Genomic DNA, 17,768 nt, shown 5'->3' with positions numbered 1-17,768 from the left:
AGTTTGCAGCAATTGCAAAGAGGGAGACAAGTGATATGTCCATTAAAACCATTAACGTCCTGCTCAAAACTTCCTCATCAGAAAGAAGGTGAAGGCTACATCTGCCTATAGTTATGAATAATGGACAATTAATGCCGATGTCCATGCACTTCTCTGATACACAGTTAGTTGGAGTTTGCTGTGTGCATATTCCATACAACCAACATTGCTAAAACAGATTATCTGCTCATTATAACATTGCTGTTTGTATGTAAGTTGGCCGCTGTGTTTCATGATTAAAACAATGACTACACTTCAGAAACAATTCATTGACTGTCTAGTCTTTGTCTTATTGCTCAACAGTCCTGAGGCAATGAAAATGCTGTACAAATTAAAGTCTTTCTTTTTATTCCTTTCACTACAGTGACTAGATTTCAAAAAGGTAAAAACAATGACTGGAGATGCTGGAAACCAGATTCTGGATTAGTGGTGCTGGAAGAGCACAGCAGTTCAGGCAGCATCCAAGGAGCAGTAAAATCGACGTTTCGGGCAAAAGCCCTTCATCAGGAATAAAGGTAGTGAGCCTCTCCCCACCCCCACACTCCTCTAGCTTATCTCTCCACGCTTCAGGCTCACTGCCTTTATTCCTGATGAAGGGCTTTTGCCCGAAACGTTGATTTCGCTGCTCCTTGGATGCTGCCTGAACTGCTGTGCTCTTCCAGCACAACTAATCCAGAAACTAGATTTCAAAAGCCATTCATTGGCAATGAAACACTTTGGCACATCCTGAGCTTTAATTAGAGGTTCATTCTTTCTTTGGTGTCATATAGTGAGGGAAGGGAAAATTCATATTTCAAGAGAAGTAATTGGACTGATTGCAGACTCAAGATTTCACAGCCATTTTCAGTGTGAAAAATGGGAGGGAATAAGGAAATAGCTCATTTGAAGGTAAGGATTCATTTGAGCTTTTCAAATCGTAATGTAATACTGAAATGCTCAATAGACAATCATCACCTTAACTTAATCAAGAAAGGAGGACTTGCAATAATAAAATGCTTTATTATGTCTCTCAGAAACATTCTGAAACACTTCCCACACAATCAACTACTTTGAACACAGTCATTGCTGTAGCCATTTTGTGCGCATGATAACACAAACTCCATTTAATTTTGGAAGCATGTAATTTTGTTAGAATGGCCCTGGGGGAAATCCCTGTTGTGCACAAAATTTTCCCATGGGATTTTCAGCACCCTTTTAATTCATTACAGCAAACAAGCAAATTAGTCTTATCTTTTATTGGTCTGGCAGTGCAACTTTTATTCAGTGTTGAATCGATCTGTCAGAATATGCTGTGTACTTCATATCCCATTCCAGATCTTGAACCCTCAAACTGTAATTCAGTGGGAAGAGCATCGCCAAATGAGCAAAATTCACAATACATATCCACTTATCTAATTTTTAAAATAAATTTTGCTTTTCGTGAGTCACTCTTCTGACTTACAACTGATCCGATCCCGTGACCCTGCCTTTCTGGACTTAGTTTGGAAGTGACTGTGGCTTTGCTCAGAGAAAACCCCTAGGCTTTCATTTGCAATATGACTCCGCCGGGAATTAAGAACACAGGCTACATCCTGATGTTCCACAGCAAAGTACTTTGAAGTGCCAAATGAATCCTGATGTCTAATTAGTGTGTTGTAAAATGTCAGATAGCCTCAGGTAATAGACAAGTGTAAGTTAGAGAACTGGAAGCTAGTTTAAGGATTTCATGAAAGGAAACTTTCTCAGGTAGCACCTTTCTCCTGAAATTACAAGAAAATGATAATGGAGGAGCCTTCAATGAGATTGGATTTGAAGAAATATTTAATTGATTTTCAATATACAATGGGAAGAAAAATTTGGTATTGATCAAAATTAATTTTTAAAAATACTCACAGGCATGCTTGAGGTGTCCAGTTAACTTTCTGAAGGTTCTGCAATTGGTTTAAAGAAACATTTTATCAAAAATCAATGTAGTTTTGTGATCAATGTAGCTTTGTAAGCACTGAGAACTGGACTTTGAGTCCTGATAAAATGCAACAGGGAAGATTATCTTTTCCCTTTGTTGTTTGGTGATTTTCATTAAACCATTAATTCAGTGAAACTATGATTAAAATATGCACCTTTAAGGTATTTAAAAGACATGTTGAAGTGGACATTAGGACATTTGAATATTGTTTGGGAATTCCCTTTCTTGTGAAACATAAGGGAGCTTCCTCCACATCAAGCACTGCTTGCTCATCGCTCTCTTGCTTTCTGACATACTCTGTTTCTCAGTAACAAAATCCTAAATATAAAGCTGTCCTCCTCCTGCTCAAGTCCCTTTATGATCTTTGCCTTATGGTCTCTGTACCCACATTATCCCAATGATCCCCTGGAGTTCCAATTGCTCTGATTCCAGTCTGTCCAAGAGTAGAGATCCTAGCTATTATTTATTGCTCAACTAACATTACTAAGTATGCAAATGCCACGTTTCTCCTTCTTCTACTCCTGGTTGCTGTACCTTAAGCCAGCCAAGTTCCATATTCTGTAAAACACTCCTTAAACTTCACTTTACCTTCCACTCTTCCTTTAAGGAAAATCTTGAAAGCAACATCATTGTCAAATTAATCGCCTTTTCATACCTCTGTGAGGTGCTTTCGGTTGACTATGTTAAAGCTGTTATACAAATGCTACTTGTCAAATGCTACTATTTGACAAGTCCCAGTCAAACCATCAGTCCAACAACATACCTGAAGTACTCATGCAATACTTTATGTCGTGAGATATACAAGAATGTCTATGTATATTAAAGCACAAATCTGGATATTTATATGCTGCCATTTGAGGACATGCACTCAATACTTTTTGTAGGGCACTCTTTTGTCCATTGTATGTTTTCTTCTATTTATGTTAAATAGGTTAAGATTTCAGCCAAAATTACAGGTGATGAACTCTGCAGGCACAAATACCACCAAAAGTAATTTCTCAACTGTCATTTCTTAATACATTATTATTGTTCCATTTGTGTCACAGAAAGTCTATCTGTGTTACCTACAATTGCATTTCCAACACAGAAATAGGTCATTGAGTGCAAATGGTCAGTTCTGATGTGAATGCACCACACAAGCTTCCTCCAGCCCTATTCCATCTCAAATGCTTGGACATTTATGTGTCTTTGTCTTTATGAGATATTTACAAAGAACTTAAAAATAGCATACGACTTATCTGTCAGAGCCTTCCTTTCCTATGAATAGCTCCTATATTATTGCCATTGTTGAACTACAATATAAAGTTTTTGTTCTTGTGAGGTGACATGAAGCGAGATAGTGAAACTTTGCAGCTCAGTAGAAGTGGGGATTAATAGGTAATTAAAGATTGACAGTTGTGATAGTAGATATGAACAAAACAATGGCAGAAAAGTACTATCAAAACTGTAACACCAGCGAGAGTTGGTTGCATAAAAATTCCTAAACTTTACCCTCGAGTGCTAAACTGCCATCTGAACCAATTTGATTTAGTCACCTACAGCAGTCTTTGAAGTTGCAAATGACCTGTGTAATAACCAGAACATTCCTTAAGTGAATCATTTCAGATTTTTTTTTTCCTCTTTCCTCCTTTCTTGGGTTCCACGTGCTATGCACAATCTGCTCTCACAATAGGAACTGTCTACAGTCTGATTAATGCCTTGTCCCCTTGAGGGCCTGGCTGAAATTGAGAATTTGCCAGATGGGGAATTGGTGGGTGTGAACCTGAATCCTATCACTCTGTGGCAGAGTGTGTGTTTTTTTTTTGACACGCATCAAATCTGTGGCCCGATTTCTTGCACCAAGTGAAAACAAAAGTCATGTTGTTGGCAGTGGGAGACTAGTGCTGCCTGTTCACTCAAAAGAAAAGGAGCACTTTGTGACTTTGGTGAAAACTACTGGATTGGGCAATGGTAAACTGCAGGATGTGGGCTTCCTTTTGGGCTCTTTAGGTACACCAGAGTCTGTTCTGTCACATTGGCATACTGAGACCAAGAGGGAGACACACATATCAATTCATGTTTGAAGAGTTTTGAAAAACAATGATACATGAGACAACATGTATAAAAATCCGCAGGTTACCTGTACTTGCCGCTGATTGGGATGTGCCTGGGATGCCAGTCCCAGGTAATGATCGTCATAGCTCCCTGTGGACGCACAAAACAGGGGGTATTAGCAGGGAAACTGCTGACGTCACACAAAACTGATCTAGGGTTGCCAACTCTGGTTGGACATATTCCTGGAAGTTCCGTGACATAACCCCGCTCCCCCCCCAATCTTTCTGAGTGAGGCAGTTTCATCCCCTATTTACAACAATGTTTTTTACCAAGTGAAAAAAAACTGATGTGTTCAAAGCCCCTGTGATTTTTTTCATGGGTTGCTTGTAACAGTGTCCAGGAGATTAATATCAAAGTCCTGGAGGGTTGGCAACCCTAACTTGTGCATGTTATACCAAAATGGGGATTTTAAAGTCTTGACTAATGATTTCTAAAATCTAGCTGCATATATTAGGAATAAAACCAGTCCTCCTCTCACAGTAACTTATGGCAATTCTCAGCCTTCCATTTTGTTTTTGTTCTGTGTGCCTGTACCCTTCAAATTCTGCAATTTTCATGAAGTAAATGTTCATTGGTGCTTTCAATTTATATCTAGTCTTGGGTTCTATGGAAACCTGACCCTATAGATACTAAAAGGAAAAGGGTTTTTCCGTTGGCTGGAGGATTTGAGGAGAATAATCTCAAGCTAAGAGAGCAATCATTTAAGACTGAGCTAAAGAGGCATTTCTCTTCTCAGATGGCTATGAATTTTCACAATTCTTCACCCCAGGTAACTTTAATTGCTCAACCATTCAATCTAGTCAATGCTGAGATTTGGATTCAGGAGAAATCAAATGATATGGGAATGGACAAGACAAGCCATGAACTATTGAATGATGTTGCAGCTGAAGAGCTGTATGGCCTACTCTAGCTCTCATGTCCTACTCTTTTACATTCATATTGCCATTGAGTAGTTGAGATTTTCAAAAATTCATTCATGGATGGCAGGTTGTCTATCTTTAATTGCCTTTGTGGAGGTGATGGTGAATTCATGCTGATGATTACATGACCTGATCTCATCCTTATTGCTACAGGTGATGCAGATGGAGCATTCAAGTAGGAGGTTAGATCAAGAAAGTAACTTCCTTTTTGAAAAGTTTTCCCTTGCAATATCTTCTTGCATCAATTTTGATTGTGGCCGTGGTAGAATCATATCCAACCTTTAAGTTAGCAACGGTATTAATGTTGAAATGTGAGTGAAGAAGAGAGAACAACAAATATGGGTTTGCAACAAGAAAACGCTGTTTGAATGCTGATTCATGGCCAGGATGAAGACAGGTATAACAACTAAAATCTATACCCTTGATCTCTATCTACTGGCTCCATTACTGGAAAGTGCATTTACAATGAACATTGGTTGAGGTTTGGGCTTCAGTGGGTCACTGCCTTTTCAAAACCTGCTGTTTATATTAACATATTAAGGATTGTCACCAATTACTGAGTAGCCCATATCTCATCTACCAGCCTCCAGTTCAAGTTAAGAAGACTGAAGAAAATTGAAACCTCTGCCACTGACAAAAGTAAACTCTAAACTTTTATTCAGACATTGGTTTATGGATTGTAGTGTTGCAAACCTTCCCAGAACATTCAATAGATTTGTAAAACATTTACGTTTGAGGCTATACCTCAGAGAATAAACCTATATTTAGATTTTAACAATCTCTGCAAGGTGCTGTGTTCTATATATAGAAATAAATCAGCAGTGCGACAAATCACCTTTTGTTAACACATGGGACTGAGCACCATCAGCTATTTGACTTGGCAAATCTCACCTAACACGCGATTGTGCATTTGTCCAACTGCATCATGTTAATATGGAGTTAAGTTCCTGAATTTATGAATCGCACCCTTGAAAACTACTTTCATATGTTCCTCACCAACTACTATTTTCTCTAATTTCTCAAAATGCTCCCAAAATATTTTTCTAGGATTCAGACAATGTGCAAGAATGAAAAGAGAAAAATGGGATTTTACTTGAATGTAGCTTCAGTGTTGATCTTCCAAAAAAACAACTCAGTCAAGCAATAGTCCAGTATATACTGAATTGGATGATGGTTTTTTAAATCAATTTGAAACATTTCTGCTTTTCGTGATCCTCAAGTCTAATCTGTTTCCCCTTGTTGGTGTTGGAGGTGTGAGCGATAAAAGCAACATGAATATAAAGTGAAATGATGGTGATACCAGATTACTGCTCAAGTATAGACTTCAATTTGTAAACACAAAACCAGATATAAAAATAACTGTATTGAATAAATCATTGCATGATTCAAATCAGATAAGAGGAATGCTGGTATTTAAAGTGCTTTTGAGAAACTAGAAATCCATTTGACCTTTTAGTCCTTTGTTGTCACAAATACATTGCTAAACTTAAAACTGTTAATTCTGGTTGATCATGCAATGCTTGACCAACTCATCTTGTTTGGCTGCTTCGATAAAAGAGAAAATTGCTTGATCGACAAACGGGACTGGACTAATTTAGGGCATCTGGTCAACATGGATGAGTTGGACCAAAGGATCTGTTTGCGTGCTATGCAACTCCATGACTCTATGACTGGATTGAAAGTCCATATGAAGTTGACTCTATGTGCCCTGACCCAAAATAGAAAATGTAGCAGAGAGCAGTGAAGTGAATCAGACATTTATGAGATGAGCCTATTGGATTTTATGCAGGAGGACAAAGAATGAAAATCCTCAGGCATCGTGCAGTGAAATGGAATGATGGTTTATTTCATCTGAAGTTGGGATGCTGAAATGGACTGAGAAATAAGAATGACTAATCTTGGACAGCAGATTGTCTGTGGTCTTTGTCACAAGTTCAATACGCCTGTCATTGGTTCTACCCCTCGGTGTCTCATATTGAAACTAAAATGTTGGTGACCTTGAGGTATCATTTGACTGTAAGTGTAATGTCTGACTGAAGTTCTTCTCCAAAGAAAAGACTGGTTATCACTACTTCTACAACTTTGCCATTCTCTGCTCTGACCTTAACCACTGCCATTTTTATCCAAGTCTTTGTCACTTTCAGACATGACTGTTTGAATGGTCTCATAGCTGCCTTCCTATCTTTCACCCTCCATACACTTCAGTTCTTCATAAATTCTGTTTTCTAGATTTACACAGTCTATTCACACATCATCTATTCCTCATTGATTTACATCAGATGCCTGTTCCTGAATGCCTTTTAGAAGTCTTGAGTTCTCTTCCTCATGATCAACTTTCTTAATGACCTCAGCCTTCTGTAACAGCTTGCAGTTTCACAACTCGTCGAGGGGTCTGTGTTCCTCCAACTCTAGTTTCAAGTCCATTCCGCACTTCAGGTTTCCCGTCATCAACAATCTCGCTTTTAGCTGTTTAATTGCTAAAGTCTAGAATTCCTTCCTTAAACCTCTCCCTTTCATCAGCTTGCGCTTCTCCTTTATGACCTTTTCTAAGGTCCTACTCCTTACCCAGTTGGCTCATACATGAACCCAGTAGCAAAACAACTGATTAACTCTTAGAGTCATAGAGATGTACAGCATGGAAACAGACCCTTTGGTCCAACCCGTCCATGCCGACCAGATATCCCAACCCAATCTAGTCCCACTCTTATCTGGCCCATGAAATAGTCTAGCATGCTGCTCGATTTCAGGGGCAATTAGGAACGGGCAATAAATGCTGTCCTCACCAGCAAGGACCACATCCCAAAAAGGATTAAAGAGAAACAGCTTTAGTCAATTTATCCCAATATTTCCTTGTGTGGAACTCAGTAAACTTTGTTTCTATTTATGCTTCTGTCAGAAATTTTGGGATGCCTTCCTGCATTCTACTTAAAAGAACGATATGATGATTTTTCTGATGAAATGAGCTGATTCCTATAAAACATTGCCTTCTGAAATAGGTCAGATTGGCGGAGAGGTTGGACAGTAGAGCAATGGCCACTTGTTAGTTCCCTGCTTGATATTCAGCTCAGTAAAAGTCATAGTAACTCCACACTGGATTGGGGAACATAAAAAGAAATAACTCAGGATATCCCAAGAAAATTTTTGGCAAATAAAATAATTTTAAAGGGTCAAACTGTCAACTTGCACACAACAAATGACCAGGTAAACTGTTGTTGGATATATATATAAGGAGAGTACAGGCCTCTCTTCTTTGAAGAATCTCACATTCACAGTGAACAAGCACTGCCTTATTTAATGCTTCAACTGAAAGGCAGCAGCCCTGATGGAGTTGCACTCCACTAATATGGGATTCGGGCTCATGTGTCAGATGTCATATACTTTTCACTGTCTCGTGGAATTCCTCACTGTAGTGATCATACTCAAAACTGTATTGAACTAACTTAGGCTAAATTCCGAAATATGGGCTCTTGAACCTGGGGCAGAAAGACCTCTCGTTTTCATTGTAAGTGCTGCTGGACAGCATTTTCAGGTAGTTTTGTAGATTACATGTTGCATGCTTCTTGCAACTACACGTACTTAAGCCTGCCATTGAAGTCAGCCAATTGTGGCGACTTTATTTTGCTTGATAGAATAGGTAAGGATGTGACATTGAGGAATCATTTACACACCAGGAAATTGCCTTAAGACAACTCATGGATTACCTAATTGAACATGAGTGAAAATCCTTTAAGAGATATACCTCCGACAAGGAAATGTTAACATTAATCCTGCTTTAATTCTGCCAATGTTTGGGGCACGGTAGCATTGTCCCGACCCCTGAGACAGGATGTCTAGGTTCAAGCCCACATGCTCCAGAAGTTTGTAAGAACATCTCTGAACAGGTTAAATGCAGATTAATGGCTATATTGTGATGTTCCCGACTAAACTGCCTGGAGATTTTTGGCAATTTTGAAGATCCATATCAAGAATTGATCGGACTTCCATCCAATGGCCAACTCATTTGTAATATGCAGCTCGGAAGAAGGGTTTAATTTCCAGCAGCAGAAATTATGGTTGAAGTCAGCCTCAGCTGCAAGTAATGGAATTCCGAAGTATTGTTCAACAATAATGTTTACAGAAAGCTAGGAAAGAAAGACAGGAAATATATGTTTTTCCACCATGAATGCAATATTACATATTAGTCCTAATTTAAATTCAGTTATTGGTGCAGGGAATGGGGAGGAAATAGCAAGAAGGAGGCACCATGGGCCGGCCTGGATTAGATGACGTGGTCATTAAGGTTTGTGAATAGGGTCATGATGCTATTGGAAAAGGAAAGAGGACCCACCCACACTTAATTCTTGCACTCTGAAGAACAATGCTTAGCTTTTATTTCATTCATTCATGGGATCTGGGCATCCCTGGCTTGTATTTTTTGCCCATGGGCAGCTCATCACATTGCTGTGTGTCTGGAGTCACATTTACACCAGACCAGGCATGGAAGACAGATTGGCAAGGTGAAAGTGGATACTGCAGTTGCTGGAGATGAGAGTCAAAATTAGAGTGATACTGGAAAAGCACAGCAGGTCAGGCAGCATCCCAGGAGCAGGAAAATCAATGTTTTGGGCAAAAACCCTTAATCAGGAATGGAAGACAGATGTCCTTCTCTAAAGGACAAATAGATTTTCCCTCAACAAACAACAATGGTCATCATTAGACTCTTAATTCCCGATTTTTTATTAGAATCAAATTCCACCATCTACCATGGCAGGATTTGAACCATACCCCAGATCATTACCTGGGTCTCTGGACTAATAGTCCAGCAATAACATAACTTTGCCATTACCTCAGTGCATATGTGCATAGTTACATGTGTGCCCATTTTTGTAAGGTTTTCAATAACAAGACCCTAAAAGAAAGAAACTGAGAGAAATCAATTGCCTCATACCTGGTATAACAGCCCTTGATCATCAAGGCAAATTTAAGGAACTACAAGATTCTAACCTGGATTTTAAAAGGAATAATGTTAGTGATCTTCAGAAAACTGGAAAGGATGTGCCCTGGGATAATGAATGAATTTAGAAAAAAAACATGCAATTAAGCCAAATAAGAGCACTTCTTTTCAGAGAGAATTGTTGACCTGTGGAACTAATTTGTCAACACATGTAGTCAGTGTGGATTCACTAGAGTGCTTCAAGCAGGGCCTGGATAAATAGACTGAATGAAAGACCAGGAGAAAGTGAGGACTGCAGATACTGGAGATCAGGATCGAGAGTGTGGCACTGGAAAAGTACAGCAGGTCAGACAGCATCTGAGGAGCAGGAAAATCAACGTTTCGGGCATAAGCCCTCTTTGGACCGAGTGAGTGCTGTTCTCACTTCATCAGTTTTTGCCGGGTTACTGAATGAAAGATCACTCGAATTACACAATATAGATTTCTTAATTGGACCTACTGTTATCACATTATTCTTAACACATTTTTAATTAATAAGTGAATCAAGGGTTATGGAGAAAAGGCAGGAAAGTGGAGTTGATGATTATCAGATCAGCCAAGACCTCACTGAATAATGCATTATACGCAATGGGCTGAATAGCATGCTTCTGTTCCTACATCTTGTGATCTTATAGTTGCAGTTACAGGTCTTCTGTAAGTTGCTTGAATACCTCAAAAGTTCAGGGAGTAATTTCCCAGCTGTTTCCAAAATTGACTCTTACCTCCTTCCTTGTATAGAAATTGTGTGGAGGGTGGGGTTAGTGTGGCATTCAGGCTGCACCATCCAGTGAGCCTTGATGAAGCGGTTTACCTGTTCCTGTCTTTTCTCCATCATACTTACGCTTTGTTCACAACCAACATGAATGTGAAATTTCTGATCCTGTCCTGATATGCCTACTAAGTATAATTGGGAATTAATTTGAAGTGGTTATTGGGAATCCTCAATAGATTTCAGCAGTACACATTTTGCGATTTATGATTGATTAATGTATTGTCACCTGTAACCAAGTACAGTGAAAAGCTTTGTTTATGAGCAGTACAGGCAAATCATAGTAAGCAAGGATGTACAGATCAAAAAGATTTAGACAGAGGCATTCAGGTTACATTGCACAGGGCATGCGCTAGATAGGTTTTAATAATGTGCATTATGACATTTCATGGAACATTTCTGCAGTATTTCATTTTTTGCTCTATCCCCAGGATCTGAATTTAATCCCTATGTTTATAAAATAAAAACAAAAACAGGTTCTGACAGGACCTGATATGTTAACTCTGCTTTCTCTCTATAGATGCTGCCAGACCTGTTGAGTTTCTCCAGCTATTTCTGCAGCAGATTTCCAGCATCTTTGTTTTGTGCCTATGTTTATGATGTCCTCCTTAAGTGGGCTGGGCTGCGTTCTATATTTGCTTATGGATATTCTTAATGCTGGTCCTGTCCCGTCCATCAAAAGCATTGTTGATTATTATTGTTCATTAGGTGAGTGCAAATTCCTTTCAGTGACTTAACTCTCTTCACTGTGAGCAGGAACACCCGAGTGCTGATGCCAGTCAAGCCTCGGGTTAGGAACTTGTTAGTTATTCAGCAGTCTATCACTACATTCCCACATCATTTTCTCTGAATGTGGACTCTTCTGATGCTTTTAAATTAATTCATCAATAATGATTGAACAATCTAACTACTGGAATAAAATAAGTACTCAGCCTTAGACATCAAACACACTTTGCAGAATAGAATTGCAACAAAGATGATCATTGTTCACAACTGGGATGAGTAATTACAGCAAAACAAAATTATTGCAGATGTGTTTCAGAATTTCGCCTGAAGCCATCTTGCTGATGTCTGTATATACTTGGCTGCATTGAGTTTGTTGATTAATGATTCAGATTTCAAAAATCAAGTGTAAGTGCCTTGCGGCAATTAAGTTAATTTAAAGCCAATCCAAATTTAAAATGCATTATTTATGGTACTGGCTTCACTCTAAAGCTTGTATCCAAACCCGAAACCAAATCTATTGCAATGTTGATTTAAAGGCAGAAGGACAGGCATTTATAAAGCACCTTTCATGACTTCAGGACATCTCAAAGCATTTTGAAATTAGAGAAGAAATTTTATTAATGAAGTCACTGTTGGAGACACAGCAACCAATTTCGGTCTGGTAGTCACCCAGTAACAGCAATGTGATGATAACTGAGTATTCTGTTTTGGTGCTGTTTATTTGGGAATAAATATTGACCAGAACATTAACGATAAAGCCCCTGCTTTTGCTTCAAAATAGTGCCATGGGATCTTGTATTCAACCGAGAGAAGACAAAGGGATCAGTTTCATGTTTCACTCCAGACACCACGTCCAATAATGCAGCACTACTTCGGCACTTCACTCATTGTTAGTCGAGATTTTTATGCTCGCTCACTCTGTGTACCCACTTCATAAAATACTTTCTTCTGACTCAAAGGTAAGAGTGCAGTCCTACAGAACTATTGATGAAAAATGTCTTTAAGAACAGACATAGTGACGAAGAAAGTACTTCAATTTTTTTTGGTTTAGAAGCAAAGTACAAGGAGAAAATCCTGATTCTATGTGGTAAGTATGCAGGAAGTGATAAATCTGTCAGAGTTATATACAATGGTCCAATGGTCAGCTTTCTTGGGACATGGATTTCAATCCAGCTCAGTCTATTGAGATGAAAGCTTCCTCCTTCTGCCAGCAATAAAAACTCCACATGAAATAGTTTAGATGCTTTAAATAATGGGTGTAAAACTGATCTTAATTAAGCAAAATAAGTGCTAGCTTCACAGTATGATTGCAAATGTATGCAAGTGTATGCAAATTTGGTTGTTTTGGGAAATTAGATGCATTTATGATATTGGTCATTGAATATCATTAGGGAAATTTTACTTTGTGTTTGGCCTGAACCAAATTTAAGCCAGTGAATTGAAAAACCACCAATATTATTCAAGACAGAAGAGAGACAGAAAGCTGGAAACAATGCATCAGTTAGTCCATCATTTGCCATTGGGGAAAATATTAGAAGGACATTTAGGAAATTCACATTAGAATCAGGCTGAGTCAAAATGTTTTTGTGAAAGGGAAATTGTGTTTGTAAAACTTGTTGGACTTTTTTGAGGATGGAAGGAGCAAGGTGAATAAAAGGGCACCAGTGGATGTGATGTGAACTAAAAGCAGACAATGATGGACAAACTTAGCAGGAGGCAGACATATAGTTAATGTTTTGAGTCCAATATGATTCTTCTTCAGAACAGTGGATTTGGCACATCTGGATTTCCAAAGGCATTCCAAAACATGCCATATAAAAGGTTACTGCACAAGATAAGAACTTATTGTGTTGTGGATGACATCAAAGCTTAAATAAAGGATTAGCCAACAAGCAGAATCATAGAGTCATTCAGCATGGAAACAGACCCTTCTGTCCAACTTGTCCATGCTGACTATATTTCTCAAACCAAACTAGTCCGGCTCTCCTGCTTTCCCTCCAAATCTTTCCTATTCATGTACCTGTCCAAATGTAATTTAATTATTATAATTATACCTGCATCTATCACTTCCTCTGGCAGTTCACTCCATATATGAACCACTGTCTGTACGAAAAAAAGCCTTTCCCCATTTTGAAAAAAAAGTCTAGGCTCTTCTTCCTTCCAAACTGCATAAACTAACACTTTCCATCTACCACTTCTTTTCCCATTCCCCTAGCCTGGCAAGTCTGTCTTCAGCCTTCCTGATTACTCAACACTCCTGTCTCTCCACTTATCTTTGTGTCATCTGCAAACTTAGCAACAACGCCCTCAGTTCCTTCATTTAGATTGCTCATGTATAATGTATAAGTTGTGGACCTAGCCTTGACCCTTGTGGAACTCCACAAGTCATTGGATGCCATTCTAAAGAAAACTCCTTTATACCTACACTCTGCTTTCTCTCAGTCAGTCAATCATCAGCCCTGCTGGTACTTTGCTCCTGAAACCCAGGCTCTTACCTTATTTGGCAGTCTGCTGTGAGGCACCTTGTCAAAGGCTTTCTGGAAATTCAAATCCACTTGCTCTCTTTTGTCTAAATTTCTCATTACCTCCCCACAGAATTCTAACAGAAATGTCAGGCATGATCTCCCCTTGATGGAGTTGTGCTGACTCTTATTTTAGCATTCACTTCCAAGTACTCTGCAAACTCATCTTTAATAATGGACTCTAAGATCTTACGAATGACTATTATCAGGCTAAATTTCCTGCCTTCTGCCTCCCTCCCTTCTTCAAAAGGGGTGTTACAGTAGCTATTTTCCAGTCCTCTGGCACCCTCCCTGACTCCACTGGTTCCTGAATGATCACCACCAATGCCGCCACTGATCAAGTGCTATCCTTCTATCCTTGCTGTCAAAGTCCCTCCACACTCTGTCATAGCCCCCAGTCGGTAAATCCCTCCCACCCTCACTCCCTTGTGGCCTTGGATCCACCTACCTTGAGTAAGTGGCGTCCTGACATCAGCACCCCCATATGCTCAATGATGCTGCCATTCAAAAGAACTATGGCCTCTGATTGACCAGGATTATTGAAACATAGGAAATAGGAACAGGAGCAGGCTATTTGAGCTTGCTCTACCATTCAGTATAATCATGGATAATCATAAGAGTCCCCTGCTCTTACCTTCTCCCCACACTCTTTGATCCCTTTACTCCGAAGAACATTTCCTTCTTGAAAACATTCAATATTTTGGCCTCAACCACTTTCTGTAGCAGAGAATTCCACAGGCTTCCACTCTCTGGGTGAAAACATTCCTCCTTATCTCAGTTCTAAATAGCCTGCCCATATCTTTAAACTGGTTCTGGGCTCACCAGTCCTCAGGCAAATCCTTCTTGCATTTACCTTGTCTAGCCCTGTTAGAATTTCCAAGTTGAGATTCCCCTGTCATCCTTCTAAACTCCAGGGAATATGGTCCTGAACAATCCAGTCTCTCTTCATTTGTCCTTGGTTCTGGGAAAGGCCTTCCACCCTCCAATCAGCTACCAGAGCAGCACTCAGTATGCAGGCATTTCCGAAAATAGCCAATGTGGGTCTCCTCTCCCTGGCTCGCTAGCTGGTGACCGAGCACCACTTTATCTCCAAAAATATGCAGCCTGATGTAATATGTCATGGGGGTTATTAGATCTCGGGGCCACTATTCAGAAATAAAGTGTCACCCATTTAAGACAGACATTTGGAGGAATGCCTTCTTGGGAGCAGAGATTATTTGGGATGGGCAGGACTTCAGAGTTGAGGTTAAAATCAGATCAGCCACAAAGTCATTAAATGACAGAAACAGGATCAGAGGGCTGAATTGCCTCCCCTTGTTTTTCATTCTCCTGTTTGTAAGAGGAGATTGTCAACCTTTGGAATTCTCTCTCACTGGCAGCAGTTGAGCCTGTGTTACTGAATTTATTCAAGGCTGAGTTTTGATTGGCAAGCAAGTCAAAGGTTATCGGAGTACGGGCAGGGAAGTGGGGTTCAGAGCACAATCAGATCAATCATAATCTTCTTGATAGACGGAGCTGACACGATGGGCAAAATGGCCTGCTGCTGCTCCTATTTCTTATGATCTGAGTGATAGATGTGGCAGAGGGAACTAAAAATGAGAAAACTGGCACTCAGAGCTTTGAACTTGACACGCATACAAATTGAAAGTGAAAATATGTAGATGTTAAAATTCTACACCTCATACTATGAGCCACAGTTAGGTACAGTGACCTATATTGTTGGTTTAAAATGAGTTAAATTTGCTTTTGCATCTCTGATGATCTGAAACTTGGAATAGAGAGCTTCTTGGAAAACACCCATATCCATCAGCCATTTCAGATCCGCTGAAGCTAAATTCTGGACCTGAAGACAAGTCACATCTGGCTTGAAATGTTAACTCTGTTTCTCTTCTCCACAGATGCTGCCTGACCTGCTCAGTTCCTCCAGCACTTTCTGTTTGTAGCTCAACATCCATAGTATTTTACTTTTGTGTTTTTCTTAAACTGAACTTCTAGCCAAACATTTGTATACAAATACCGTAATCTATGTCTTCCAGTCTATGGGCTGTTTTCAGCTCAAATTAGATGTAGGTGACACAATTAGATGGACTATCTTAAATAAAATATTGCAACTCCCCAAGGATGTATCAGTGACAAATTTAAAGCAGACAGCAAGTAAATGTAGGATTATCTCTACGTAGCTGTGGTGTTTGCATTAATCGCAAACCCAAGTACTGATAGCTGACTCTTGGGTTTTTGTAGACAAAGTTTATTTCCTTTTCAGAGTTTGCTTATTTGAAATAAAGTTACAGAATCCCTACAGTGTGGAAGCAGCCATTTGGCTAATCGAGTTACCCCCCCCCCCCCCCCACCCTTTGAAGAGCATCCCTTGCAGACCCATCCCCTACCCTATCCCTGTAACTTTGCATTTTCCATGGCTAATCCATCAAGCCTGCACATCCCTGTGCACTATGGACAATTCAGCACGGCCAATCCACCTAACCTCCACATCTTTGGACTGTGGGAGGAAGCAAGAATACCAGGAGGAAGCCCTCACAGCTACAAGGTGAATGTACAAACTCCGGACAGATAGCCACCCAAGACCATAATCAAACTCGGGTCCCTGGTATTGTGAGGCAGCAGTGCTAACCAGTGTGCCACTGCGCAGTCCCAAATTATCCTGGCTAAGATTGCAACTTAAAATGTGCAATGACTGGGAAGACACAGAATATTGCAAAACATTACTTCTGAGTGACTATTGAGAGTAAGCTTGAGGTTAGAAGGAAAAATCACCTAACAAAGTTGGCATGGTAGACCTCAAAGAATATGAGTTCCCTGATTAGGGCTGTTAATCAGGTCCAATCAGGGAGCCCAGGCTAACAGATAAGTACAGAAGTGTCAGACATCCTGTTGACTCCGAGAGCTGGCTGCGAGGGAGTTGGATCAGTGGCAAGGTCCCGCCACGTGTAAATAAAGGGTGACTTGGTGATGGAATACCAGCCTCTGTGGAGTTATTTAGTTATAGATTGTCAATATGTCTGAGATGTGAATTCAATTTTTTTTAGTTATTAGTTATGAGCACTCTATCCTCACCACTGAATAGCAAAAATTACTCAGTTGTCAGACACTCCTAAGCCAGTGACTGAATTGACCTCAGCATGTCAATGAAATTAATACTGCAGTATAATTGTTTCAAAGAGCCCAAAGAGCTGGATTTGATCCTTTCCCATACTATATCTTTTACTTAGTGCTTAATGAAAATTTAAGCAAGTATTTAAAATGAATAGCTTTTTTGAGTCTCTATTCCTTTTGAATGGCGTGTGGATAAAGTGAGAGGGTAGAGACCTTGAAAGCACCGAATAGACTGTTTTGTCTCATTGGCCAAAGGAAAAATGAACAGTGTTCCATTTTAGTTATTATGGCAACTACAGGATACAGCTTTTCTTCAACCAACACACACTGCTGCATGCCTTTTTGAGCACAATGAGAGGTACAGGCCAAAGTACAAACAACATAATTAATTTGCCCTGTTTTCCACCCATACCCTCTTCACCTTCCCTTCCATAAATGGAACGAGGATCCTATAAAATCCGAAGCACGGAAAAAGCTATTAATCTGGAATAATTGTATATCTCAAGATGCGGTGTTTAAAGTCATGTCATGAACTTTCAAAAAGCAATGAGGAATTCCAACAATTTACTCCCTAATAGCTTGGAAATGTTTTCATTTTTTTCAACAAGATAAGCACATTGAAGATTTAAATGAATAAGCAGGGCTGAGGATTGGCTCCGGTATTAGCTCT

At 39.6% G+C, this 17,768-nt stretch overlaps 1 protein-coding gene across 3 annotated transcripts in view; it reads right to left on the bottom strand.

The window, feature by feature from the left end:
- The window catches only part of mafa (MAF bZIP transcription factor a), a 368,210-nt gene that overhangs the window by 289,520 nt on the left and 60,922 nt on the right, over window positions 1-17,768 (bottom strand). The window contains exons 2-3 of one of the 3 annotated variants that reach the window (XR_009645604.1): window positions 4,104-4,168; window positions 1,912-1,949 (exon numbers count right to left, since the gene is read on the bottom strand). The exons of 1 other annotated variant lie outside the window; for it this stretch is intronic. The gene's annotated coding sequence lies outside the window, so the exon portion shown is untranslated. The remainder of the gene's footprint in view (window positions 1-1,911; window positions 1,950-4,103; window positions 4,169-17,768) is intronic. One more of the 3 variants, XR_009645605.1, reaches the window with a different exon arrangement.

The sequence above is a fragment of the Hemiscyllium ocellatum genome, chromosome 17 (assembly GCF_020745735.1).
Source record: "Hemiscyllium ocellatum isolate sHemOce1 chromosome 17, sHemOce1.pat.X.cur, whole genome shotgun sequence".
In the NCBI taxonomy this organism is placed as follows: Eukaryota; Metazoa; Chordata; class Chondrichthyes; order Orectolobiformes; family Hemiscylliidae; genus Hemiscyllium; species Hemiscyllium ocellatum.
The sequence above is the reverse complement of the archived record's forward strand: the minus strand, read 5'-3'. Positions and strand labels throughout refer to the sequence as shown.